The following is a 16321-nucleotide window of genomic DNA, read 5'->3' as shown; positions in this document are numbered from 1 at the left end:
AGGTAGCCGCGAGTAAGACTCGACCTAGCTGATTCCTAGCCGGCCCGACTCTCGTGGGGTACACCTAGTGGATGTGCTGGCGTGCCCCCACTGAAGCAAAGCAAGAAGAAAAGAAAAAAATCCTAAGGAAGGCGCCAGGGGATGGAAAACTCACCCCAACCGATTGCTCGAGGAAGAGTAATTCCTCCCGAGCTACCTGGGCTGCCTGCACCACATAGTTGCGGCATTGGGCGAACCCCGTGATCAGCGCGGGGACCCCGCTCAACGTGGTGCTGGGGGCTATTCTTCTAAGGTTCGCACCAGCCACGCCTGAGGTATTCATTGGTCGGTTCCCGAAACTGTATCTGGCTCTGGAGGCAGCCAGGGCGTGTGTCGACACGACCTCGGATCCGCCCCCGTAGGCGTGCCCCTAGACATCTCCTTCAGCGCGTTGGGCTGGCGGTGCTCCTGTGTGGCGGGGACCTCAACCCTTAGGGGCCCGTCTCCCACCTTCGACGTCGACTCGCCCACGGCATCCGCTCTGCTGCTTGGGGTCTTCGTCCTTGGCGGCGGGCCCTTGGTCCGAGGCGCGTCCTTTGGTGCCTCCGGTGTGGCATCCGGTTGGGCCTTGGGCGCTTCGGGTGCCGCCTCGGGCCCCTTCGGCGCATTGTCGAGCCCCAGCTCGGGCTCCTTAGCGGCATCCGCCGCATTCACGTCCGCACGCGCCTGCTCGTCAGCCTCACGCTCGCGTCCCGCTCCTGTGCGGGTTATTTCTTCTTCTTGGAGCGCTTCTCTTGGGACGGCGGCTCCAGGGTGGAGTCGTCCACCCACGTCTCTGCGTGGTCCTGGCCGGCGGCCGCCTTTCGGGCCGCCTCCTCCCATGGATGGTGCTCCTGTTCGAGCAGCGTGTTCTATGCCACCTCCGCCTCGGCCCATGCGGCGTGCTCCTTCTCGGAGCCTTCCTCCATCCTTGCCATCCGAGCGGCCCTGTTCGTCGTCTCTTGATGGGTGAGGAACTCCACATAGAAAAAAGCGAGGCAAAGGAGGCAAGATGCGCGGCTGACTCACCCGATGCTGACGAGAACCGGCCGCATGGAGGGCCCCGTTGGGGCGAGCTGGTGCTTCTTCGCGCTGCTTCCACGACCTCCATACGGAGGCCCACCAGCCGCGCACTTGGGATCCGGGCGCGCGCCAACCGGCTGCTTGCCCTTCTTCTTCGTCCCCTTGTCGTCTTTGACTTGGTCGCGAGTAGTTCGGCGCAGCCTTCTCCTTGGCACGCTAGATGCGTCTTCCGGTCCCTCCGCGGTGGCAGCACCGCGCAACTGGGTGACTCTGTCAGCGTTCTGGGAATGGGGGTACCCAGACCTGCCTGCCTGCGGCCTAGGGACGAACCACTTCACCAAGCAAACTAATGGGCGAGCATCACTCAAGGAAAGGCCCTCATGAGGGGCCAAGCCCGACGAGGAGGAACGACATCAAGACCCGCAGGGGACCTCCCCGGGACCCCTCCGGGGCAGCGGATATTCCGAGGCAAGGCCCGGCCTCAGGAGTCAGGGATGACGCAAGGGAAGGACATGCGAGCAGTAGACAGCGGGGTGGCGTAGTTTCCCCTTTAATGCAAAGGAGGCAAGGACGTACCACAGGCTCCCAAGGCATCTCCAAAAGATTTCCATTCTAGTGTAACAAGACCATGGCCACCCGCCGAGAGGACGGATTTCATCCCTGAACCCGCCCCTGCAGTGCTGGCAGCCACTTTGCAGGCGAAGACCACTTTTGGACAGGGGAAGCATGTTCCCTTGCCCCCCTTCAAAATTAGCCGTTGTGGGATCCTTTCCCACTGAACGATAAGAGAAGAGGACCCGGGCCGCCACTACATATGGAGGATAGGTTGCTTCGTAAAGGAGGGGGATTCATTCGTTCACCCACTAGCTCCGCACAAAGCCACCAAGCCTCCGAAGGCCCTCAAGAACACTGTACTAGTTCATCCTCCCACCTCCAAGAGAGGCAATCCACCAAAGCAGGAGCAGGTATTACGCTTCTGAGCAGCCCGAACCTAGGTAAACTGCAGTGTTCTGTGTCTTCCTCACCATCGAGTGAGTTCCTGGTGTTGTCCATCGAGTAGCGAGCTAGGTGAGGTTAGGCCGGGAGAGATCTTCGTACACACCCCTGACTTCGAATCTTTAGTGTTTTGTGGAGCCCGAAATCCGGCATTTGGCGCGCCAGGTAGGGGGCGTGTCAAGGTCTCTCCTAGGGCTTGTCTAACTGAAGTTGATCACACTCATGGTAGGGAGACGTCGAATCCGAGTGGAGAGGCGCTCGCGTGGCGCGGACGGCGCAAACGGGCCGAGACACCCCACAAAGCTCTGCTATACTGCCGTCCGGCGTTCACACCGGACGAGCTTCCAACGAGCGCCGGGGGATGCCGCCTTCACCAACTGCTGGGCATCCCCCCGTCCCTCCGATCCTTCCATGCGTGAAGGTTGTTCCTCCCCCGTCCGAACCTGCTAGCACCCGACAATGTCTGATTTCGGGATCCGCAAAACCCTAAGGATTCGAACACAGGGGCGTGTACGACGATCTCTCCCGGCTCAGCCTCACCTAGCCTGCTACTCGGTGGAAACGATGAAGGACTCACTTGATGTTGAGGGTAGCACAGAACACAACAGTTTACCCAGGTTCGGGCAGCTGCAAAGCGTAAAACCCTACTCCTGCCTTTGGTGGATTGCCTCTCGCAGAGGTTGGTGGATGGACTAGTACAGTGCTCTTGAGCTTCTGGAGGCCAAGTGGCTTGGTGTGTTTCCCTTTGGGTCGGAATCAACTACCTCTACTCAAGTATCCTACCCTCTCTATTTATAATGGAGGCCCAGGTCCTCTTCCCTTAATGTTCCGCGGGAAGGGATCCCACAGTGGCCAATTTTGAAGGGGAACACGGGAACATGCTCTCCTGCCCAAAGATGGTCTTTGTCTGCAAAGTAACTACCCGTGCTGTAGAGACGGGCCCGAGGATGACGTTTGCCCTACTGGCGGGCGGTGGCAAAAAGGAAGAAGATGGGCGACTCCCGACGCCCCACCTGCCCTTATCAGCGCGTCGTCGCCTGCCGGTGGGGATGGGGATGCTCGTGGGGCGGCCTCCCTGGCCTTGGTCGTCGAGCCCCCCGAGCCCCGAAGCATCCTAAGGCGACCATGGAGATGCCGTTGCCCGGGGGGCAGGCCTGCGAGGGCCCTCAGGCTCTTGAGGCGTCGATGCTCGCAATTGTTGAGCAGTCTTCGGGGCCCCCTGTTCTTGATGGAGCTGCCTCTCCGGCGACACCACCCGCGTCTGTGCTGAAGGATCTCCAGGAGGAGGTCGAGAAGACCTCGATTTTCATCCAAGGCGTCTTGAATCCGGCCTTCACCTCCCTGGGTGATGTCGCAGTCGAGATGAGGAAGGTCGAGAGGGAGGCCGAGGCCGCCCGTGCCATGCGCGAAGAGGCGCTGAAGGAGGCCAAGGTGGCTGTCGAACGTAGTGAGGAGGCAGAAGCCCGCCTGAACATCCTCCGAGGGGAACAAGCCAAGATGGCCGAGCAGCATCGCCTGCAGGAGAGGAACTTAAGGTCCGCGAGGACAAGCTTGTCGCCCGGGAGGGAGAGCTGTCCCAGGAGGCGAGCTGCCTGGGCATAGAGCTGGCGCGCTTGGAAGAGTGGGAGAAAGATGTCACCGCGAGGAAGGCCCTCCTTGATTGCCAGGAAGAATCCCTTGCCGTGGCCGAGGGGAAGAAGGACGCGGAGTTGGCCTGCTTCCTTCAAGCTGAGAACGAGCTTCACACGGCGCTCCGCTCCCTCTGCCGGGATGGGTTCGACGAGCCTCTGGCCACCCCGGACGATGGCTTTACCGTGCTCGCGAAGATCCTCATCGCAGTGATGGAGGGTGCCGTCGTGCAGGTGGACTAGATCTTGGACACTGAGTGCCATGACCTCTTGTTCGCTACTGTGACTCGTGTCTTCAGCCACCTTCATCTTCGTGAGACGGGATTCGATCTCAGCTCCCTGGTCCTGCCAGTCCGTGTCAAGGCCCGCGGCCGTGCCGCGGAGGCAGTGAGGGGCCCCGTGGAGGCGCTGGTGAGGAGGTTCACCCGTGTCGCAGCTCCTTTGCCCCCAGATTGCGTTGAAGCCGGGGATGGGAAAGACAATGCTTCACACATCGACGACCAGCCCCCTGTGGAGGGACGTCCGGCGATGGCTCCCCCTGATTCCTAATCCCTGTTTTCTGCCTGCAATGCACATCGTGCCTCGTGGAGGCGTTAAACTTATTTGCGTTTTCGTGAACTTGGTCATGATTTGTAATAAATGAACGCATGGATGTTTTCTTTGCCTTATTCCTGTCATGTTTGTTGTGTTAGTCTACATCGGCAGGGCCCACCCCACTCGTACCTTCCCACGATTGAACCGACCGGAAACCAAGGACGGTCCAAGAGGGAAAGGGGCTACGAGCGCAGTTAGGCTCCTGAGTCGCGATGCTCAGGAGTCCCCTATGATGCGCGAGCTGCCCTCATGAGGAGAATGCGGCGAAGATTTCGTAGCTAGGAACACCTTCAGCACTCCGCGTCGTCAGGGCCCGCCCCGCGATTGAACCAACCAGAAACCAAGGACGGCCCAAAGGGGGAAGGGGCTACGGGAACAGTTAGGCCCCTGAGTCGCAATGCTCGGGGGTCCCCCTTGACGTATGAGTGACTCCAATGCTCCTCCTAAGAAGCCGATAATTTGAAACTCTCAAACTCCTTCAGCACTGTGCGTCGGCAGGGCCCGCCCCGCGCGTACCTCCCCGTGGTTGAATCGACCGGAGAGGATGGCTCAAAAGGGAAAGGGGCTACGGGCGCAGTCCAGGCTCCTGAGTCACGATGCTTAGGAGTCCCCCTTGACATACTAGGCTCTGCGTCGGCAGGGCCCGCCCCACGCGTACAATCCCATGATTGAACCGACCGGAAACCGAGGACATCCCAAAGGGGGAAGGGGCTACGGGCACAGTTAGGCCCCTGAGTCGCGATGCGCAGGGGTCCCCTTGATGTGCGAGCGGCTCAGTACCTTCAGCTATTTGTCCCACGCACTAGGCATGGACGAAGTCGCGGGTGGACTGTGCTGATCTCCTTGTCGGTCGAGGGTGTAGCCACTGACGAGTTGTGTTGGCGCCAGCTGTGGGCACAATCATTTGCGGACTGCTTTGGTGCCAGCTGAGGGCGTAGTCATTGGTGGACTATGTTGATTGCCCCTATCTGTACCCAGCGCGGAGCATAGATCTTCCACTATGCGTGTGGTGGACCCCTCCGTGTCCTCGCGGGCCCCTGGGCGTATACAGCCTCGGCTCATTATTACGTGAGAGTGTCACGATGGGGTGTATATGGGAAGTTGCGAGGACGCTTTGGCCTCGCGAGTGTCCCTACCCCCGAGTCATTGGTGGACTGAGCTTCTCCCCAGCGCGGAGCATAGGGCTTCCAATAGGCGTGGGATGGACCCCTCCACGTCCTCGGGGGTGCCCTGGGCGTATACAACCTCGACTCGTTATTACATGCGAGTGTCACAGTGGATGTGTATATGGGAGGTCGCGAGGACGCTATAGCCTCGCGAGTGTCCCTACCCCCGAATCATTGGTGGACTGAGTTGATTTTGTTTGGGTCATTGGGAAACCCTGCTGACTTCTTCTTCTTTGGGAGCGAGGCTACGTATCTACATGGACAAACTTCGACCGGAGCACCCAAACGGGGGGCCGACCGCCCGACAATATAAGCAAGGTAGAGCGTTAGGATTCTGAACGGGTGAAATTGAACAACCAAAAGATGCATAAACAAAAGTAGCAGCTGGGGGAGTGTCCTGAGCTCGGAGAGGCCGCATGGCCCCCGGGGCGCCCTCAGACGGGGTGATCGAAAAAGTTACCTAGCAGTAGCCAACAAAAAGTCACCTGGTGGCCGTGCCACTGAAGTACCGAAGGCACCGTCGTCGCTTGATCTCTTGTCTCCATGATCGCGACCCTCACTGGTCCGCCGTCTCCCGAGGCTTGGGGCCCTCACCTATCCCGAGCATCGCCTCCTCTTCCTCGCGGCGCCACAGCAGGCGGGGTGCGAGCATGCCCCACTGGACCCTCTAGTAGGTAGCGGTCGCGTTCCCCAGCCCGAAGGGCAAGAAGGCATTGGCGTCCAGGTACTCCCACTGGTAGCCAGCCATCGTAGGCCAGAAGGGGCCATAAGCCGCGGCTATGTTTGTTGCGGGCGCGTTGATGCAGATGCGGGGCCGGTCAAACGTGTCGACAACGACGACTGCGATTGGTGGTGCAGGGCAGTCACCGCGTCGCATGGCCTCGGCCTCTCGAAGTTCTCAGATTGCTCTGACGACGGATTCACGTGAGCTAGGTGGACGTGATGTGGAGCACGTCCTCGGGATGTGCTCGAACGCCGCCCCCGCCTCACTGGTCAGACGAGGGACCTCCCCGATGGGAGCCCCCATCCCTGACCCAAGGGGGGCGCCGAGCGCACATTCCTATGCAATGTGGGGCATGGCTCCGTCCCCCGGCACGGAGCCTGAAGCCCCGAGGCGCTCCATGGGGAGGAGCTCCTTCTTCTTCTTGTGTGGGTCCCCGTGAGGCAGCTCGTCTTCTTCATCGTCTGAGCGCGCTACCGCCGCCGTGCGGTAGGCGCGCTCCAGTGTACAGACGACATCCTTCTCGTTGCAGGGGATGGTGATGACGCCGCTGCTCCCTAGCATCTTGAGGACATTATAACCATGGTGGATCACTACCATGAACTTGGCGAGCGCCGCGTATCCGTGGATTGCGTTGTATGGTAGGTGAATGTGCGTGACGTCGAAGACGATGATCTCAGTGTGGTAGTTCTTGCGCTCGGCGAAGTTGACGGGCAGATGCACTTGCCCAATGAGCACGATGGACCCCTCAGTTACTCCTGAGAAGGTCTTGGTCGGCATGAGCTGTTTGTACAGCAATATGAGTTTCTCGAAGGTCTCGACAGAGAGGATGTTTAGCCGTGCTCCACTGTCAATGAGGGTGTTGGTGACGAGGACGTTGCTGATGGTCGGGGTGCACATCATTGGGAGTTTGCCGGCCATGAACGAGCACCTGAGCTGGTTGCTTGGGTCGAAGGTGATGGTGGTCTGGGACCAGTTGAGGGGTTGCATTGCTTCTGGCCTCGGGAGGGTGGCATTCACCTCCCGGGCAAACTGCTTGAAGGCGCGGTTGGAGGCTGGGGTCTGGGCGCCGCCCAGGATGGAGGCCACCGCCCTGGCCTCCTGGAACCCCCCAGCCCCATCGTTCTGTCTGTCTTCATCCCTCCTTCTGGGTGGCGAAGGCAACGGGGGCAGCCAGGCCTCCCGAGGGCGAGCCTCACGAGGCTGATCACGCCGTTGCCCCTCCTGAGGTTATCACGCCAGCAGTCCTCCTGAGGCTAGCCACGCCAGGGGTCCTCTTGAGGCTATTCACGCCACCCCTGATGTGGCTCACGTTCATCCCAGTGGCCCCCCTTGCGGCCTCCGCCGAGCGCGGGGCTTCTGTCGAACCGTCGGGGCGCCTGCTGAAGTGCTCGGCACGGACCAGAAGGAGCTCTTGGCACTCGGAGGTATCATGGCCGCTGGTGCCATGGAAGATGCACATCGCCCCCTCCTGAGGGAGGATCTCGTCCTCGGCCATACTTCTCCTCAGGCTCGGCTGCGAGCGCTGCAGGGGCCTTGTGCTTCGCCTCCTTGGCCTTAGCCTTCTTCTCTTCTGGTTCCACCGCCCAAGGCCCGAGGAGTGACAGGCGACCTTCTTCAGCCCTGGCGCACTTGTTTGCGAGGTTGAACATCTCCAGTGCGGTGCTCATTTCATCACTCATGGAGAGCTCCTCCTTCATCGTGAGGTCGGTGACTCCGTCGGAGAAAGCTGAGATGACGGCCTCGTCCGACGCCTTGGGGATCTTGAGGCGCATGACCGTGAAGCGCTGTATGAACTTGTGCAGGGTCTCTCCCTACTGCTGCAGGTCGTGCTGCATGTCGTTCATGGTGGGAGCACGGTCGCGGGTGCCCTGGAAGTTGGCGATGAAGCGCTCGCGCAGGCCGTTCTAGGAGGTGATGGACGCCTTCGGGAGGTTGGGGAGCCAAGAGAGTGTGCCTCCCTTGAGCGCCATGGGGAACCAACACGCCATGATTTTGTCGCCTCCTCCCGCCGCCTTGATGCTCAACGTGTAGAGTTGCAGGAACTCAGGTGGGTCTTGGGTGCCATCATAACGTGGGGGCAGGTCGGGCTTGAACTCGCAGGGCCATGCATCGGGGTAGAGCTCGGGGGCGATAGCGAGGCAGCCCATCGGTCCAACGGGTACGGTACGCGCAGGAGCTGCCGGGTCTTGTTGGTCCACGGGGTCTTCTTCGAGCGGGGCACGCTCACGATGCGGAATTTGCAGCACCGGGGGCGCTCATACATCAGCGCGGGGCCGGGGGACCACCTGGCAGCTTGCTTCATCTCCGGGTCCCACCCTGGGTTCACGAGGCTGGTCGCGGAGCCGCACTTCTTGCCTAGGATCGGGGTCCACGACGCGCGGCGGGGGTGGTGTTGGCGCGTCTTGCTCCTCGTCATTTGCCAGGTACGGTTGGGGTCGGAGCGAGCAGGAGAGTGCTGTTGACTCACCGACGGCGGCGATGAGCTCCTCGATGCGCTGGAGCGAGTCATCGTGGTGGTCAAGAGCAGGCCGGTAGCGGAGCAGCTCGGTGGTCATGGCAAGCATGCGCCGGCCGTGGGGCATCTCTGGCCGGGCGCGCGATACCGATCCTGAAGGCGTGTCGAGTGACAGAGTGGTGGTGCGGCCATCGGCCTGCTCGGTCACCGGCTGGGAGGAACCTTGTTGCTCTTGAACTTCGGGGCCGGTGGCAGCATTCACCACGGGTGACAGCGACCGGCACGCGCCAGCGGCACCAACGGGCGCGGTCTGGGCAATGCGGGTGGTGCGGCACTTTGCACGAACCCGGCGAGCGTCAGCCATCGGAGCGTCGGAGCTTGGTGAAGACGGAGCTTGGAGGAAACCTCGACACGCCCCTACCTGGCGCGCCAAATGTCAGATTTCGGGCTCCGCAAAACCCTAAGGATTCGAAGACAGGGGCGTGTAGGACGATCTCTCCCGGCTCAGCCTCACCTAGCCCGCTACTCGATGGAAACGATGAAGGACTCACTCGATTGTGAGGGTAGCACATAACATAACAGTTTACCCAGGTTCGGGCCGCTGCAAAGCGTAAAACCCTACTTGTGCCTTTGCTGGATTGCCTCTCACAGAGTTTAGTGGATGGACTAGTATAGTGCTCTCGAGCCTTCGGACGCCACGTGGCTTGGTGTGTTGCCCTTTGGGTCGGAATCAACTCCCTCTATGCAAGTATCTTACCCTCTCTATTTATAATGGAGGAACGGGTCCTCTTCCCTCAGTGTTCCGCGTGAAGGGATCCCACATCGGTCAATTTTGAAGGGGAAGATGGGAGCATGCTCCCCTGCCCAAAGGTGGTCTTCGCGTGCAAAGTAACTGCCCGCGCTGCAGAGATGGGCCCGAGGATGATGTTTGCCCTACTGGCGGGCGGCAGCGGCTTCGTTGCACCAGATGGGAAACCTTTGGAAGATGCCTTTGGAACCTCTGTACGCTCCCGCCTCCTTTGCACCAAAGGGGAAACTACCCCGTCCTGCCATCTACTGCTCGCCTGTACTTTCCTGGCGTCATTGTGGGGACCGTATTTTCGGGGATTTTAATTTCCCTTCAAATGGCCCTTAAGTATACCATCCCCAGGAATACTGTTAGCTGGCACACCTTTCCTTGTAACAAATGTCCAAGCAAAATACAAATTGAGGTACAAGACCAATGTGGTCTCATGAGTACATCAAAAGGGTTTCTAGTGGTTGATGGCGGAAGCGTTACAGGGATCTCCAACTCCTCTAGGACTCCATTTCCCACAGGAACAGCTGACTGGGTTAATTCCTATCTCGCACGACTACTGTCCTTGAAGCCTACTCTCCAAGCTTTTCGTCAAGCATCTCCTCTCCAAGCTTGCAATCTGGCCAAGACAATAGCCAGGGACAAGCAAGTGAGTACTTTCAATGTACTTGCAAACATAAAGAAGCAAACATATAATTTGAAGTGTTAATCATACACACATAATTATACCATAATACCGCGACAACTCAAAACACTACTCAAGCATTAGTAGTGAAGTTATAATCATACTGAAAGTTATTAAGCAATCAATAAGAATATTAACATCGAATACAATATAAAGCATGCCACAGTCAGGCGTCTCAGCGACACCACATAAAGGGATTATATGACATATTAGACATGCCACAGTCAGGCGTCTCAGCGACACCACATAAAGGGCTTATATGAAATAATAAACATGCCACAGTCGGGCGTCTCAGGGACACCACATAAAGGGCTTATATGGAATAATAAACATGCCACAGTTGGGCGTCTCAGCGACACCACATAAAGGGCTTATATGGAATAATAAACATGCCACAGTCGGGCATCTCAACGACACCACATAAAGGGCTTATATGAAATAATAAAGAATATCTAAGAGGTAGGACCGTCCTAGGGATATTCAACAATAAAAATCATAATGGTTAGTTCACAGAATATAATATTTATAATCGTCCACCATATTTCCAGATTAGTCTCATAATCCTCTAACTACCTCCGAAGACCGACACTTAGACCGACACTTGACTAGTCAACCAACGTCCTTGACTGTGGACACAACTACTCAAGTAGTTTTGGCTCTGCAGAGGGTGTACTCTTTACCCACAGTTCACGGTTTTCAATTGCCATCATGACCAATCCCGTGTACGGTATTTTAGAAGTGGACACTCAGAATCAGCACACACCCACTTTACCTCCGCGAAGCCCGGATTCACCCGTACTACGCTGACAAGGTAAAACCATAAGACGGGGAGGCTCCGACCTCGACTAGCATGGGATCAAAATATTTATATTGCACGCTCACGGGGAGTGCCCTCCCTTCCGGTCCTAGACCAGAAACACCCATGCCCCTAACTGTATGACTGGGTTTATACCACAGCCATGGATACCTTCATCCCGACCACTCTACTGGTGTGTGATTGATAATAGGTCTGCAACTGACTGTACCGAATCCATTATCCAGGAACCTATGGTAACACGCAAATAAGGATACATACTGACAAGACTCAATCTAGGGTCTTCTTAGGAGATTTAAGTATTACCTGCATGATTATCACAAACCATGTGCAAACAGGGTCACTACCCACCTAACATGCCTCGTTGACCACTCTCGTCCACGAGATGTCAATCCCACGATCGTGTCTCCACAAGACACCGACTCTCACCGAATCCCATCCGGTAGGCATGTAGGGCAGGAAAGAGTGACCACTATCCATGCACCACAATCATAGAAATCCTTACTCTCAATATGATGAAACCACATACACGATTTGCCACATGGAATAACACCCCAAATATAACATAACCCTATGATAATTTCACCAATCAAACTCATATTACCAAGTTGAAAGTAGGTTCAGGATGCTTGCCTTCCAAGTGTAGAGAGGTGGGGTTCACCATAAAACTTTAGCAAGTTTTAACTCCTATCTTCAAAGCCTATTGAAAAATATATGCTAATTAACACACAATTTAAAAACAGCACATAAAATTGTCTTAGAAAATTTTCAAATAAATTCTAAAATAAACTAGGCAGAATTTGAAAGAGGTGAGAAAAAGAATCAACTCATTTGGAGTTTTCTATAAAAAGTTATAGCTAGTCAAAGTTTTGGTCAAAATCTGTTTTAAAAATCAAAAGAAAAGAAAATGCTTCGGACGAAAATACGCTAGCGCAATAGAGAAAACGTACTTGACCGAAGGCGTTTCCACTAGCACGGGCTCTATCTCGGATAGAGACGCTGACGTGCGGGGCCCACGTGCAGGTTTGACTCGGGGCTCCTTCTTCCTCCTCTGGCCGAGGGAGAAGGGACTTCGGCGAGGCTCACCAGCGACAAGAGCCTCCAACCGGGAAGCCGAGAGCAGCGGCGTGCCCAGGGGTCGCGACGCATCCATTTCATGGTCTTGGGGCCGCGGCGGCTGCCGGAAGCGATCGGCCCTTCCTCCATGGCGGAGGAAGCTTCGGCTCCGACGGGGTGCTGACTAGGAGAGGTCCTAGGTGCACGGCGAGAGGTGGGGCAGCTTCGCTTGGTCCAGGAGGTTTGAGAGGTAGGCTCAGGCAGGGGAAAAGCTCACTGATAGGACCGAATCGACCCAAGGGCTGCGGTGGCTGAAAGTCACCGTAGTTGGGAACGAAGGGGTCTTGGACTTAAATTGGAGCTAGAGGGGCTGGCCACGGCTATCAGGGAGAACTTGCGATGCTCTGAGGCTGTCGGGGGTCCTATTTATAGCCTCGGAGTGTCGGTGCTGCGGTGGGGATGGATGAGATTGTCAGGGACAACCACTGGCGAGGGCACAGGCGCGGCTCGATGTAGCTACATGGCGGGGAAGCAGTGGTTCGTCGCAGGGAGGTGGTCCACGGGGAAGGTGGCGCTCGAGGAGGGCTTCGGCGCTGCTGCGTCGCTACGCTGCTACTGCTGCTTGACAATGGCCGGCACGGTTGCGGTGTTGCAGGGGCGGCATGGGCAGCAGGGGCAACAGGGGCACACGAGGAGCTCGTGCGAGTCTGCCCACATGCTGAGGTTGCTTCACGCAACGAGGGGGCGACAGGGGTTGCGACGCGGCGACTCGGTCTGCTGGCTGCAATACGCACGCTCTAGAGCACGCTGTGGCATGCCTGCCATGTGCTCGACGAATTGCCATGGCTAGCTAGGGGCTTGGGCTGGTGGTGAAACACTCCAGAGTGACTAATGGCCTTACTATGGGTCTGCTAGACATGTTGGTTTAGTGTGGGACTCAACTTCACCATAAAACAAAAACTCCATGCCATTTCTGGTCAGGGACACTGAAAGGATTTGGATGTCGCCTAGAGGGGGGGTGAATAGGCGCTTTAAAATAATTACGGTTTAGGCTTGAACAAATGCGGAATAAAACTAACATTTAATTTGTCAAGCACAAAACCTAAAACAACTAGGCTCACCTATGTGCACCAACAACTTATGCTAAGCAAGATAAACAACTAAGTGATAGCAAGATATATGACAATAAACAATATGGCTATCACAAATTAAAGTGCATAAGTAAAGGGTTTGGATAAGAGATAACCGAGGCACGCAGAGACGATGATGTATCCCGAAGTTCACACCCTTGCGGATGCTAATCTCTGTTGGAGCGGTGTGGAGGCACAATGCTCCCCAAGGTGCCACTAAGTCCACTGTAATCTCCTCACACCCTCAAACAATGCAAGATGTCGTGATTCCACTAAGGGACCCTTGAGGGCGGTCATCGAACCCGTACAAATGGCAACCCTTTGGGGCGGTCACCGGTACCCGTACAAATTGCTCGGGGCAATCTCCACAACCTAATTGGAGACCCCGATGCTTGCCCGGAGCTTTACACCACAATGATTGAGCTCCGAGACACCACCAAGCTTCTAGGACGCCAAAGCATCCACGAAGAACAATCTCTAGGGTACTAAGTACCAAATGGTAATAAGCTTCTGTGATAGCCCGGCTTATTAGGGATGATAAACTACTCATATCAATAAGGAATTCCTTCTTTTCCGGGAGCCCATTTGAACAGAACTCCAAGGTGGGTGACCGACCGTGAAGTTGATCCCGGGTGCGCATGAGTGAGGACAAAGTGCGCAGGCGGTCGTTACTCTTGGCGGGATCTAGACTGGCCCCACATATCAATACTAGTCTTTTTTGCGCACTTTGTCCTCACTCATGCGCACAGAAGGAATTTCTTGTTGATATGAGTAGTCTATCATCCCTAATAAGCCAGGCTATCACAAACACCACCACTCAGAGGAACCGACGTCCTCGTCGGGCCACAAGAGCGTTCCCTCTTGGCACAAAGGTCTATGCATCCAGTCCAGTACATGTGCCATGTCGTGTGCCACGACGGGTCACAAACGTCATGAACAACATGACTGCGCACCTGTCCGCAAACATCCGTGTAACCGCGAGGGTCGGCTCTGATACCAAACTTGTAACGCCCTGGACACACCCGTCGGCGGTCGTTACTCCTGGCGGGATCTAGACTCGCCCCACATATCAATACTAGTCTTTTCTGCGCACTTTGTCCTCACTCATGCGCACCCGGGATCAACTTCTCGGTCGGTCACCCATCCTAGAACTGCTCCAAGCCAAGCACGCTTAAACTGGGAGTTCTGTTCGAATGGGCTCCAAGAAAAGAAGGAATTCCTTATTGATATGAGTAGTCTATCATCCCTAATAAGCCGGGCTATCACAACTTCTCAACTTCTCACTTCCACGTATCACCGTGGAGAACTCAAACCGATGCAACTAATGCAATGCCAAGAACACACGAAGTGGTCAAGTTCCTCACACTCAAATACCTCCAGAACAACAAAAGCTATGGAGAAATATGAGTGGAAGAACAAGGAGCTCACAAAGAACTCCAAGATATAGATCCAAGGGGTTTCCCTCACATAGAGCAGAAAGTGATTGGTGGAGATGTGGATCTAGATCTCCTCTCTCTTTTCCCTCAAGAACTAGCAAGAATCATTGGAGGGATTGAGAGTTAGCAAGCTCTAAGAAGGTCAACAATGGGGGAAGAACACGAGCTCAACAGATAAGAAAAGACCAAGGGGGAAGAAGACCCCCTTTATATAGTGGGGGAAGAAATTAGACCGTTACCCCCACTTACAGCCCGAGCACAGCGGTACTACCGCTAGCCCGTGGCGGTACTACCTCTAGACCCTGGCGGTACTACCTCTAGCCCTGGCGGTACTACCTCTAGACCTTGGCGGTACTGCCTCTAGCCCTAGCGGTACTACCTCTAGGCCCTGGCGGTACTGCCTCTAGCCCTAGCGGTACTGCCTCTAGCCCTAGCGGTACTACCTCTAGCCATGGCGGTACTACCTCTAGACCCTGGCGGTACTACCTCTAGATAATGAAACTGCTCTAACTTTGGCATACAGACTCCGAATTCAATGAAACCAAGTTTGTTGGAAAGCTAACGACATGGGCTAACACAATATTGATAGAAATATCAATAATAAGAAAGTGAGAAAAGGCCCATAAGAAAATGGTGAGAACCCTTCTTCGAATAAGACCGGTAAAAACTCCCAACATCGAAAACATCATAGAAGATGCATATGGACTCCGTTTTCGATGAACTCGAGCTTGTCATGAAGATGACCATATGCTCTAAAACTCACAAAGAGAAACACCCAACAAGAACCAAGAAGTATGATGCAAGGATGCAAATGGTTTGAGCTCTCAACGAGCGATACGATCAAGCTACTCACTAGAGAGCCCCTTTGACAGTACGACAATCTATCCTAAAACAGAAAACCTATCAAGGGAAAACCTAGACCTTGCACCTCGTCCTCCTGAGCTAGATGACAATGATCTTGGCTTCCTCAAGATGGACCACCTTCTTGATTGCGTTGGCTTGATGAAGACTAGTCGATTGCCCCCCCATACACAACATGGGTGAGCCTCTCTTCAGCATATCTTCACAAGTCCATTGCCACCACAATGGACGACAAACTCCAAGCATGATATCTTCATGCTAATCCACTTGAACTTGCACGCCGCAATCTTGATGACGATCACCACTTGACGTCATCCTTCATGGGTTGTATGAGATCTTCCTTTAGACACAAGCCCATGAAAACACACCTAACCCCACATAGAATTCTCACGAAGACCATGGGTTAGTACACAAACACGTAATGGACAATGCTTACCATACCATGGGATCACCTGATCCCTTGTCACATCCCTGACACCTTAAGCAAGTTAGCTTTGTGCTCATGTTTTCTTTGCATTGCATCTAGGAAATTTTCAACAAGAATAAAGCAAGTGGTGAAGGAAAATCCTAAAAACCCTAGTCACTTCTCAAATAAAGGAAAATTCAAACTAGTTAAAATCAATGAACTCAAAATGGCCTCAAGAAAAGTTCAATCTTTCTGATAAATCATGAAAGTATATAAGCAATGAAGAAAACCTTTTCTTGACAGTTTAAGCATTTTAAATAAATGCAAAAAGCTACTGGTTTCAAGTTTTAAATTTGAAATTAGAAACTTTAAACTTTCAAAAATATTGAAAACTTTGGGAATTGTTGGATATATTCCAACAAATATTCTGGTGTGTTTAAAATAGTCTTTACAAACTATTTGGGAGCTGAAATAAATAGCAAGTTAATGAAATAGCAAAACAGAAACAAATCAAGCTACTCACTAGAGAGCCC

This window comes from Hordeum vulgare, chromosome 5H (assembly GCF_904849725.1).
Source record: "Hordeum vulgare subsp. vulgare chromosome 5H, MorexV3_pseudomolecules_assembly, whole genome shotgun sequence".
Lineage (NCBI taxonomy): Eukaryota > Viridiplantae > Streptophyta > Magnoliopsida > Poales > Poaceae > Hordeum > Hordeum vulgare.
This window is presented reverse-complemented; position numbering follows the sequence as displayed.